The 12,283-nt window shown below is 40.2% G+C and overlaps 1 protein-coding gene across 1 annotated transcript in view; it reads left to right on the top strand.

Annotated features, from left to right (window-relative positions):
- Positions 1 to 272: 272 nt before the first annotated feature.
- The window catches only part of brinp2 (bone morphogenetic protein/retinoic acid inducible neural-specific 2), a 226,393-nt gene continuing 214,382 nt past the window's right edge, over positions 273 to 12,283 (top strand). Inside the window, exon 1 of the mRNA XM_039816764.1 lies at positions 273 to 1,105. The gene's annotated coding sequence lies outside the window, so the exon portion shown is untranslated. The remainder of the gene's footprint in view (positions 1,106 to 12,283) is intronic.

The following is a 12,283-nucleotide window of genomic DNA, read 5'->3' as shown; positions in this document are numbered from 1 at the left end:
TATCCTCCTTCCCTGGCACACTGTTCCTCCTCTTTCACATTTCTTTCATCTTCATCTCCCTCTCCATCCTCTCCTCTCTCTTATATAGGTTTACCTTCTTCCATCCACTCTCTCCATCCCCTAATTCCCCCCCCCCCTCTCTCTCTCTCTCTCTCTCTCCTTCCCTCTCCTCCTTCTCTGCGGCTTTTGGCCAATCGCTGCCGAGGGGGTGTGGTTTCACAACAGGAGGATGGACGGAGCTTGTTGAGAGAAGAGAGAGGGAGGGAGAGAGAGAGAAGGAGAGAGCGCTGGTGAAGAGAGATGCTTTCCTGAGCTACTTGGAGAAACAACGCCAGGTTTGACACTGAGTGATGACCGAGCGCAGATAGACTCAGCAGACCGGGAATAAAACCGCGGAATAAAACACACACAGGGAGGGGAGGAGGGTGCACAGTTTGTGGATACCTGCGCGTCTCCGTTTTGGCCGCAGGTGCGCTCCAATCCCTCTGAAGGGAGAGTTTTGTTTTGGTCCGGGAGAAGGAAGTGAGGAGAACATATCCTCCTGGGATTATTTCTCATTTTTCTCGCCCAGTCTTTTCTGTTTTTTTCAGTCACTCTGACAGCAAACTTTCTAAGCTTTTGCAACGCCTGCGGCCACATTTCAACTCCAGGTTTGACTTAACATCTTAATTGAGAGCTTTGTAAATTCGTGGACTGTTCACTCAAGACTGTTTCTAAACGCGGAGTAGTCTACGCTATACAGCATCCCCAATCAGGAAGGAGAATTCCTCTAAACCCCAAACTTGTCTTGTGACGCGAAAGGAAGTCTTTCCCATCCCATCTGTGTGTTTTTAATGTGCAGATGAAGAGGACAATGTCTGGATTATTACAGTCGCCGTTCAACCTGCCCCGGGGAAGAGGAGAAGAGTGAGGGAAGCAGAGAGAGAGAGACACACACACACACACACACACACAAACACACACACAAGGAGGGAAGTCGGTGGCGTTTGGCTGCCGTCCACAAGTTCGTTAGCGCCTTTGTCGCTCGTGCTCTCCCACCTCTTTTTACTGGATACACGGACACACATCAAGAGACGAACGGGGAGGACCTGCGTTCACACCCTGGGTGAGTTAGCGTGTCCACGCGGGGGAGGTGGGGGCTGGGGATTAAGAAACGAAGGGATACAAGAATACGGTGCTGTGCGTTTTCGTACCTGGCGCGTTTTTTACGCGCAGCCCACTTTCCCGGGGTCGATACGCACAAGGCGATAATGCGGGTTTGGATGGTCAGTTTGCAGTGTGGCAGCGTTCAAGTCGTGACGCATGATCCATCAGCAGAGGGTGAGGAAGGAGAGCTGAGAATTAGAGTTTAGATGAATCAGATTGGAGGCTCGCGTGGCCGTTCCCTCATCAACTATAGGACTGCAGTAGGAGCGTTTGATTTGGCGTCGATATTTAAGCACACAAAAAGAGAATGTTGTGCAAAGAAGCTGCACGTGCAAAATGCATATCATAGGTCACACGTGGGGTCTTGAGACGTCAGCCCCATTTCATACAGTTTTGTGCGTATTATGTGTCAAATGTGTCTGATTCGAATGTTTGAATCCCTGTATAGATGCTTCAGTGCGGCCCTACAGTCTAACCATGCTGTGGGAATGTGTGGGTTTGGGTGTGTGTTTACTAAATTGTTGTGTAATTTGCATACTGTAACTTTGCAACGTGTTGCATTTTCCTCTGTGTGTGTGTGTGAGTGTGTGAGTGAGAGAGTGTCAGTGAACCACTGCTCCTGTCACATCATTTTAAATAGAAACTAGAGCTGAATCTGACTTGTCCTTCAACCCAGGCTTTGCTTTATCTCTCCAAGGTGTGTGTGTGTGTGTGTGTTATTGTGGTTTCTCCTCACCCATGAATACCTGCCTACCTGCCTCTCTGCATGTGTGTGTGTGTGTGTGTGTGTGTGTTATTGTGGTTTCTCCTCACCCATGAATACCTGCCACTGTCTGTGTGTGTGTGTGTGTGTGTGTGTGTGTGTGTGTGTGTGTGTGTGTGTGTGTGTGTGTGTGTGTGTGTGTGTGCGTGTGCGCGCGCGCGCGTGTGTGTGTGATATTGTTGCTCCATCAGTCACCCTGAATGCCGGCTACGCACCGCACAATTTCTCACAAATTCTCTGAACCATGTAAGCACAACATTTACCTGTCAGCTACTTTGTCGAGACCATACTGTATGTGGCCGCAAGAAATCCTAAGAGAGGAGGAGCTGCTGCCTCAGATTTACACTTAACACCCACTGCCACTGCCAGAAACCCTGGGTGGGAAAGAGGTCCTGTCAAACAAGTCATGGAGGAGGAGGAAGAAGGGGGGGGGGGAGAAAAAAAGTCTAAACCGAACCCAAATCCTTATGCATGCATCTGTAGAGTACATTTTGACGGCTCTGTCCATCCTTATCGTATACATTGAAATGGAATGAAACGTGCTGACAACATGGACATTGCTGTGGCACTGGGAGCATATAAATGCATTAAACACACAGAGCTCTAATGACACAAGTAACGGTTAATGGCAGTGTGAGTGTACATCTGTGCTGACATCCTGACAGGAGAAAGGGAATATTTAACGGCCGAGCCAGGGAGTGTTTGGTGTTGATGATGAGCGGCAGGAGTGTCCATTATAAAATGTGCTCAGGTGGGAGCGATGGACTTCATACACCAAATGCATACAACTGCAGTTGTTGATATTGATAACCGTGTTTAGTTTTTTTTTGGCTAAAGCAGGGCCTTGCAAACCTTTTTTTTCTTTCCTCCATATCAAGCCTCCCCTGTGGAGTAGATATCAATGAGACAAGGGCCGGGCGATGTGGCTGAAATCAATATGATATTAAAAGTGTACTCCGGTGATTTAGTACTCTTCCTTTTTTGGGGGACTTGTGAGAAGCGGTTTAAAAAAAAAAAAAGAACGGCTAAAATCGATACAGCAGTGTCCAAAATATCCTGCCATTTTCTGTTTTTCATTTGTCAAACTGTAAAAACACTGGATCCTACATTTCCCTAATGTAACCCATAGCCTCTTTGTGTTGGATGATCTCTGTCTTCTAAACTTCATGCCCCCAGTGTGTAACACAGGCTTTCTGTCAGAAACATGTTAGTCTACAAACCTAAAACAAGATATTATCCTGGTGATGTTACTTGATTCATTTTCTCAGAAAAAAGCCTTTGGCAATCTACAGAAGACATGAAGACCCCTTTTAATTGAAATATGTTTACAGTATATCACAATATGGCAAATGTAGGCAAAGTTGTGTTTAAAATAATTGTTGAATGCAGTAAAGATGTTTCCTCTAATATGGATTTGACAAACCTATTCACACATATGGAACATAAAAACTGCAGTAACTCTTAAATGTTTGAATTACCCTTTTAATTTTTTTTCACTACAACGATAACGTAATAATATGATCACATCCTCTCAATACGCTTTCACTGAAAGTTGATACTGTATATGCTACGGCTGAATTATTGAAAGAACAGAGAATCCCCACCCTGAATCATAGCTCCTGAACCTATTAGACCCAACATGCTGCCACCCTACCTGGTCCCTATCAGGCAAATGATTAACATGACAAAGGAGAATGCTCTTTCAATAAGATACATTTCAATAAGATAATCATGTTACAAAGTAAAAAAAAAGAGTTCCTAATAGTTATCAAAAAATATACATAGAAATGGAATGAAAAAGCAGGCGGTATAAAATATACATAGAAATGGAATGAAAAAGCAGGCGGTATTGTCCCATGAAAAGGCCCAAAACTTACAATGAAATGAACTTAATAACAACTATTGTGTGTGAACATCTGATGTATCTTATTCCTCTGTGCCACAGAGCTCCATTGTTGTCCCATCAATGAGCCACTGTTGTACTGGGTGACATGTTCCTTCATTAGCATGAACGCACACACTGTCCCTGCATGCGTTCCAATACCTATACTATCCTACAATTTAGTATGCCTGGAAAAGAAACGATTTTGTACGTCCCAATACATTATTACGTCAAATGCAATATGCCACAAATACCAGGATGTCATACAGCATCCATTTGGATTTTTCTGTATGCAAGCCATCAGGCGTTTCTGGCTGTTCTAACCCACAATCCTTTGGGTAGCATATATGAGCAAGAGGGTCAAAGTTCAAGGTGCAATTCTATGAAGAAGTAGTAGGTCCCAGTTGTATGAATATTGTATGCAACAGTATGTACTTTGTAAAGGCAGCTGCAGTACATACTAAAAGTGAAAATAAGTACCCAATTTGGAAATAGTTTATTTTGACGCACTACCACATTCACCATCCCGCTGCTCCAAATACTCACAGGAGTACCTAATGTGTATTAATCCACCGATGGAAAATAGTCCCCAGCAAATGTTCTATTTTTTCTGTTTGAGAGAGGTCTGCTGAAAATCGCAGTGCCCAGCGGCAAGACATTCACATAAACAATTAACTTTTTGAAGAAAGGGAACCTAAAGAGAAATTTACATGAATGCTTCTTTCAAAAGTAAGTTTTAAGACTATTTGGAGAGTCAATAAATCTAGAATGTTTCACACTGAAGAACCAGTTTTTTTTCATAATTCCCACCTCTTATTCAGCCCTTCTGCTCTCAATACAAATGTATGTCTTTGCACTTGCATTATTGCCGGTCATGTTCATTAATTTGTCGCCCATCCCTACATGAGACCACAGACAGCATTAGACAACACCGAGTAGGAGGGAACTCACTGAGTTCTAATGTAGCTCTTGTTGCTGCTTGTTGTCTTTGTTCAGAGTCATAAAGCTGTCAGTTTCTGGGGTGATAACCATAGTATGAAATGAAACCTATAATTCATCACGTTTTTATGCATTCTCTCAGCGTAGTAACATCTTGGCAAAGCAATGAAATATGAGCGAAATTAAACCACTTCTCATTTTGCTTAGGACCCTGTGGAATCCATGTAAAGGCCCTGGGTGGTCCCCAGTCTGTACTTTTGGAACCGTTAATATAGACATACAAAAGTACATTCCTCTGTATGGAAATGAGTTTATATGCTTATAGTATTCCACAGCTGAAATAGATGGGCCTTCAGAGACACATTTCAGAGCTAACAACTCCAGATAGGACCTCTTAAATATGTCAGCTTGGTTATTCTCAGTGATGTAGTATAATTCTGCAGATATTTCTGACTTTCTCAATTATACATGTTTTCATAGCAAGGTGGCCTCTGTGTTTTGTTGAAGACTTTTTTTCACCCAAGAGCAAGGTTTTAAGTTTAATACATTTTCCCTAAAAGGAAAGTTAGAATTTTTCTGAATCTACTTTGATGCAACTGTGGTTTATGAAATATTCTCCCATGCCAATAATACAGTCAGATGGTGTACAATTGCAAAGTTCCAGTGAAAGCACATTCAGGGACAGAAAAGATAATATCCCTGCTTCACTTTTGTCCCCCTCTAAAAGAAAAACCCATTTGACCTCTTTTATTAGCTCTTATTTCTCCCACTTATTCTTTCTCACATTCTCTCTTACAGTATCACCCAAGGTCCCATATTTTCAGAATGCTCTGTCTCTGACCTTTTGCTCTTCTTCAGAAGTGATCTAAAAATTGGAGCTGTTGCTCTGATTGTGAGTCACTCTGCAGAAAAGTGCATCAGCTAATGCGTGTATATAAATGTAAATGTGTGTACTCTGCGTGTGTGCTCTTCAGATATGGAGTAGTGCATATGATATGGCTGTGCCCTTCAAACTGAGAGGACATGGGGAGATATTGATAATGCAGCCTTTTCAACGATTGATACATAATAACGGGATTTGCTACAGATCTCATCTGTGAGCTCTCCTTTTCAACATAAATGGTATACAGCGTTTGAAGGTTCAAGTCAGGCTGTGGGAGCTATTCACAAAAATACAAAGATTGCTCTGTCTATGGTGTGTGTAGGTGGCTATACTGCCAGCCAGCAGTGGTTAACAATGGGTTTTTATTTTCCAGGTTGAGTTGAGAGAATATTCATCTTATCAGTAGCTGCTTTGGGCATTGTGTGATTCAGATTCATGATAGTTTTAGATAGCGTTGAGGGAATGCAATTTATCAATCAATCGGAAAGTGAATTGACTTAGGGCTGCAACTATTTATTATTTTATTTATTGTATTATTGTGATTATTGATTATTGTCATTGTCGATTCATCTGTCGATTATTTTCTCGATTAGTCAGTTAGTTGTTTGGTCTATAAAATATCAGAAAATGGTGAAAAATGTCTTAAATGTGTTTTCCAAAGCCCAATATGAAGTCCTTAAATGTCTTGTTTTGTCCACAACTCAAAGGTATTCAGTTAACTTTAGCAGTTTAGAAACTAGAACATATTTAGATTTAAGAAGCTGGAATCAGAGAATCTTTACTTTTTGACTCAATGACTCAAACTTATTTATCGATTATCAAAATAGTTGGTGATAAATTTAATAGTTAACAAATAATCGATTAATCAGTTCATCTTTACAGCTCTCAATTGACTGACAGCTTGTTGAAAAATTTGACAATTTAAAAAATATCTCAACATTTTGGGAAATACAAACATTTGCTTTCTTGCCCAAGAGTGAGATAAGAAGATTTGTAGCGCTCTCATGTCTGTGTGCTAAACACGAAGCTACTGATGGTTAGCCTAGCTTAGCATAAAGACAAGACAAGGCACAAACCATACATTGTTGAAAAACCTGTTTGTTGTTTGTACAGAGAATAAATAAATATAAGTGCAGATAGATGAGCAATGGAAAAGCTGGTAGGTGGATTTTGTGACTTTTGGACAGAGCCAGGCTAGTTGTTTGCTCTCAATTCCAGTCTTTATGCTACGCTAAGTTAGCTGTTGCCTTAAGCGAATTTCTGTTGACAAATTTTCGCATGTCAGTGCCGTTCACATCGCGAATGATATTAAACGCACAGACATGACCGGGTTATTAATCTCCTCATCTAATTATTGGTAAGGAGACAGATATGATTTTCCAAAACGTTGAACTGCTCCTCATTCATTAAGCAAAAATTCACATTTTCAAGTTCAAAATGAGAATTGGCCATTTTTCTCTGCTTGTGTGATTATGTGATTGAATCTCTTTAGTAATTGTATTTGGCAAATTAATTTGGTACAAAATGCCCATTGAAGATGTGTACTTGGTCTGTGGGCCCTTTTTGACCATTTCCAGAACTTTTCATTGAAAAAATGAATCAACAGATTATCTGAAAATTAAAATAAGAGTGTTCGCTGCAGTTCGTTAGCAGTTTGCAGATTATCTGTATCGGCGTTTTATTTGCCTGATAACCGATAATTAATTTTTTAATAATTAATTATTAAAAATTGTGCTACTTTGGCTCGGCTACAGCTCTGTGCCTGTTCCTCTGCTTCGGTTTCACTCACCACTGAGTCTGACTTAATGTCCCGCCCACACCACTATCTGACTATCTTTTACTGTGTATTATGTTGAAAGTTTCTAATTTATTAAATAATTGCTTAAAGCATTTTAACAAGGTTTTTATGTTGGAGTTTGTAACGTTCCAAAATCCTAATTTTGACTTAAAGATTTTCATTTTCACTGTAAATGCATATCAGTTCCAAATATCGCTAATCGATTTCATTAACTACTAATAATCTGTATCGGCCCTGAAAAACCAGTACCGGTCGATCTCTAATTCTTAGGATAATTTATCGCATAACACGTTATTCGTTAAATATATTGAATTCTTGGGATTCCACAGAAGACTGCTAGTATTATAAAAAATGTAATTAATGTCAACATGTTTTATACAGCATGTGTTAATAGATTAGAATATTGTGTTTTAATTCAATATTAAAGAAAAGCACTGCCATAAAAAGAATCCAGCATATACTCAGCTATTTTTCACCCTTTTGTAAACCATGTAGGATTCACATTCACCAGCCAACCTACTGCTATTGATTGGCCCACATGATGTTTTTACATGCAGGTCTGTATATATGTATGTGGTGGTGAAAAATTGTGAAGCAATATTCTGAAGCTGGATCAGGAAGGCGTTCTGATGCAATGTGGTCCTGGAATAATTGATCATTGATTGACGAAGGTACAATAGCTTTGTATCTCTGTGCACTAATATGGTTTGTTGAAGCCGTCGATGACAGAACTAATGCAGACCCACACTCCAGTGAGATATAGACAGCAGGTGATATCTTCTCTTTGCTGTGTCGTGACTGAACCTGCTGCAGGTTCTGGCACACACACTTTTACCCACACTGACTGTCATGTTGTACGAAGGCCTGTCAGATTATAAGTTTTACTCATAACCACCGATATAAAAACAAATCTAATTATTCCATAAAATAATGAATCTGTCTTTTGTCAAATTACCATCTTGTCATATGAATTTAATGAGGTTCATCAAACCATACTTGACATTAAAAAATGGGTAAATTAAAGTAGCGTTTAAAAAGAATGTACTGGAATCTGTGTCTGCTCTGGAAGGACATCACCGTGAACAGTTTCCATCCATCTGCACAGTGCATCATGGTCGGTACATTTTGGTTAGTGACTATTGATTATACCTTACTTTCTATGTTGCTTTGTGGGATCATTTGAGTCAGCTATAACAGAAAGCTGAACTTAAGTTAAATGTGTGGTGCAAAGTTCAAATATAATATGATTAGGGCTTCCCCCCTAAAAGTCAAAGATTTTAATCATCTCAGGCTACATCCACACTAGTAGGTTTTTGTTTTAAAACGCATATATTTTGCTATGTTTATTCCTCACGTCCACACTACACTGGCGTTTATGAGCGCCCAAAATGGAGACATTTGGAAACGCTGCTGACCTACGTTTAAGTTTGAAAACTCTGGGGTTGCATTGTTGGATGGACGGGAAGAAACGGAGACCTTTGGAAACAACGGGTTAGGGTTGGGGTATAAAACTGATAATCAGTCTTATCAGTTAGGTAGGCTTACGTACCTTCGAGTAGCAGTTCCACCTCATCATCGGTTCAAGTTAAAAAATCCCCATTGTTGTTCTTTCTCTGAAGTATTTTTTTGTATTTTCAACTGCAGAGTAACGGCTTTTCCCGCTGAGGCTCCAAGATAACGTTATCTTCAGCCTTCTAGCTTAGAAGTGCTGAATCTACAGCTCACAGAAACTTAATACAATATAGTTTCTGGCTTTTGTTTAATATCTAGTGTCAGCCAAAATAATTGTTGCACGTTGCGATCAGTCGTTAGCGTAGTTAGCACGCATTAGCTCGAAGGGCTAACTTGGCTTGTTTACTATATTACGTGAACAACGCTGTCACCATGAACGTCCCGCTGAACCCCGTTCAAAAATCTGGCGGTTCAACAATGCGTTGCTTGATAACAAAAGGAAGACAAAAAATCTAATATTGGAATTGAGCAGCCAAATCCGATTCAGCTGACAAAATTCGGAGTCGCATACAGCCCCAAATATTATGCACGTTCAGGGTCACGCAATGCCATTTATTCTTCTGATCAGCGAAATGAAACATGTCTACTGTGGCTGTTTGTCAGTGAGCAGTGACTTTTAACTATTTACTGACAGTGATTAACTTGTGTTTTGATATTTGCAGACGCTCTATTTGGCTCAGCAGGAAAAAAATTATCTCTAAGTCTCCAGCTGCTGCTCCAAAACACACTACGTTAACATTTCTGGTTATGCAACTCAGATTCTTTTAGCCTGTTAGGTTTAATTAGGGCTGACAGTCAGACACTTCATCTCAGGCAACACCGTCAGATCCTGTGTCTGATGGTGTAGCTATGTTGGAAAGGCCCTCAGTCACTACAGTAATGCAAATCCATTTGAAATGTACTTTATCCCAACTTGCAGCTGAGACATAATGTGTCTGCTCCATCAAACATCTTCTCCATCAAAAAGCAACACTCACAGATGGGGCGGGGCCTATTAGGCCTATTTGCCTTATTTGGTGCCTATTGGCACTCTGCTTTCCAGTCTGGGGATCAATTAAGGCTTATCTTATCTTATTTTAGTTATAATTCAGACCTGCATGCATTGCAACTTTTCCACCTCTTCTAACGCACAATGAAACTTAACAGATTTGTGTAAATCAAAAAAACAGTTTTTGAAATTATACAGGCCTGCTGATCTGCAATCTGCCTGGATGTTTATGGATCAAGCGGCTTCGTTGAACTGAAGAACCGAAGACACTGATGTCACACTTAGTTCAGGTGGACATGAGGTAGAAGCATAGATTGTTCTATATCTATGGGTAGAAGACTATCAGTAGTAGGAATGGGCATCGAGAACCGGTTCCAATTTGGAATTGTTTCAAAAATTAAGATTCCAATTGAATCTTTTTTTCTATTGGGATCCGATCATCGGTTTCAAATTTAACATCCGGAAGATTTGGTTTCCATAGCGGCCAGAAGCATGGAGCACAGTAAGCGGTGCTCTAAAGTGTGGCTGAAAAAGCCCGGTAAAACTGTAAAACACCATTTGGATTCAAATACAAATCCTCTTATATTTGAAATAAGCATGTGACCCTTTTCAACTCCAGCCTTCAAAGAATCAAAATTGAGAATTGATACGAACTGGAATCAAAAGGAAGAACCGGAATTGGAATCACAATTGTTAAAATCAAAACAATGCCCAACCCTTAATCAGTAGTTCAGCCTACAGCTTAACCTAGCAGCCTCCTGCTTTACAGATGGAGCTTTCATTACGCACAATATAGGCATCACGATCACTGACCAAGGTGCTAATCCTGGGATCCCCATGATGCGTGAGATGTCTTATACCAGTTGTTTCCAACCATGTTCAAACCCCAGAGAAATCTGTAATTTTAATCAATGAAAGGGAACGTGATGTCAATGGCGTCATATAACCTTTGACCCCTCTAGCTGCTCTAACGCAGTGATTCCCAACCAGGGGGTACTTGTAACCCAGGGGGTACTTCTGCAGTTGCCAAAGAGTAGTTGCCAAAATGTCGAAGAGTAGCTCAACTAATTTAAAAAAATATAAATTATGATTTGATTAAAATAGATCCTTAAGTGAGGAATCAGCCCTAATGGTAGCTCCATACCAGCTACCTGATGAGCTACCGGGGTCCCCAAACACACCTAAATATAGACGGTTAAGTTGTATGATAGTGTTTCTTTTAGGATTTTTTTTTAGCAGTGGGGGCAGGTCCGGGGGCATTTTTTTAGTTACTATATGCCAACTTTGATCTCGACATATAGGCTAAGCATTCTGTAGCAAATAATAACAAACCCACTATTAATTACATTATCTTAATGCAGTGTAACTACTTCAGCATGTAAATAATGCACCTCAAATACAAACGTGGGCGAGGGCGTTTAGCAATCGCTAATTAATTTGGTCACTCTCACAGGTATAATGATCTGGGTGCCAGCTTGGTGTGTTCTTTTGTTTGAGTAAGAGAAGAAGACAGAAACAGTTTAGTGACTGTACACATTGTGATCAGTTATTAGTAAAACCTAAGTTTAAGTTTCTGTTGAAAGTCAACCACAGAGAATTTATTATTTTATTTGTTTTGACGTAGGTCTAATAAATCTTACATTATTTTAACAAAACGTAAGGATCTCCGCGAGTGCTTTTTTTTTAACATACGAGTCACAATCCTCTTCAAAAAGGCGACTAAGGAAAATAAGATGAAGGAGTCGCCAGAACAACTGTGAAACATTCTGAACATACATTGGGAATCGATAGTTTGGGAATCAAAAGAGAATGGGAATGCTTATTAAAACACGGAAAACACCAGATCATACGATCAAGAGTAATTCTAAATCATACAGTGTCTATTCTTTAAAATAAATTGGTAAATAAAACAATTAAAATCTAATAAAATCTATTAGTTACAATGTTCACCCCATTCCCCTCTAGGGTCTTGCCTTAAACATTGAATCCATTGTCACAAATTGTTGTCAGTTATCTTCATAGTGATGATCAGCAATAATTTCGAATCATTTCGGCAGCAGCCCATCCTTATTCTGTGATAGAATCAGGTGGCTGTATTGCACGTCTTTTAGTAGCGGTGACCTATAAATGAGTGGTGCCTGCAGCTAGTATACTGAGCTCTCTGAACTTCTCAGTGTGCAACGATTGGCACAAAAACAGGAATGATAAAGAAAAAATCTCAGTCATTAGAAACAGAACCTCTGGAGGGGAAGATGAAACAATAGCCCTAACAACCAACACCACCACTGATCCAATCTGCAGCGCTGGCACGCCTGTCGTGGCAAACCTTGTAGATTGGCCTGGCTTCAATGACTTGTTTAAGGCAAAAGTGT

This window comes from Perca fluviatilis, chromosome 11, assembly GCF_010015445.1.
Source record: "Perca fluviatilis chromosome 11, GENO_Pfluv_1.0, whole genome shotgun sequence".
NCBI lineage: Eukaryota > Metazoa > Chordata > Actinopteri > Perciformes > Percidae > Perca > Perca fluviatilis.
The sequence above is the reverse complement of the archived record's forward strand: the minus strand, read 5'-3'. Positions and strand labels throughout refer to the sequence as shown.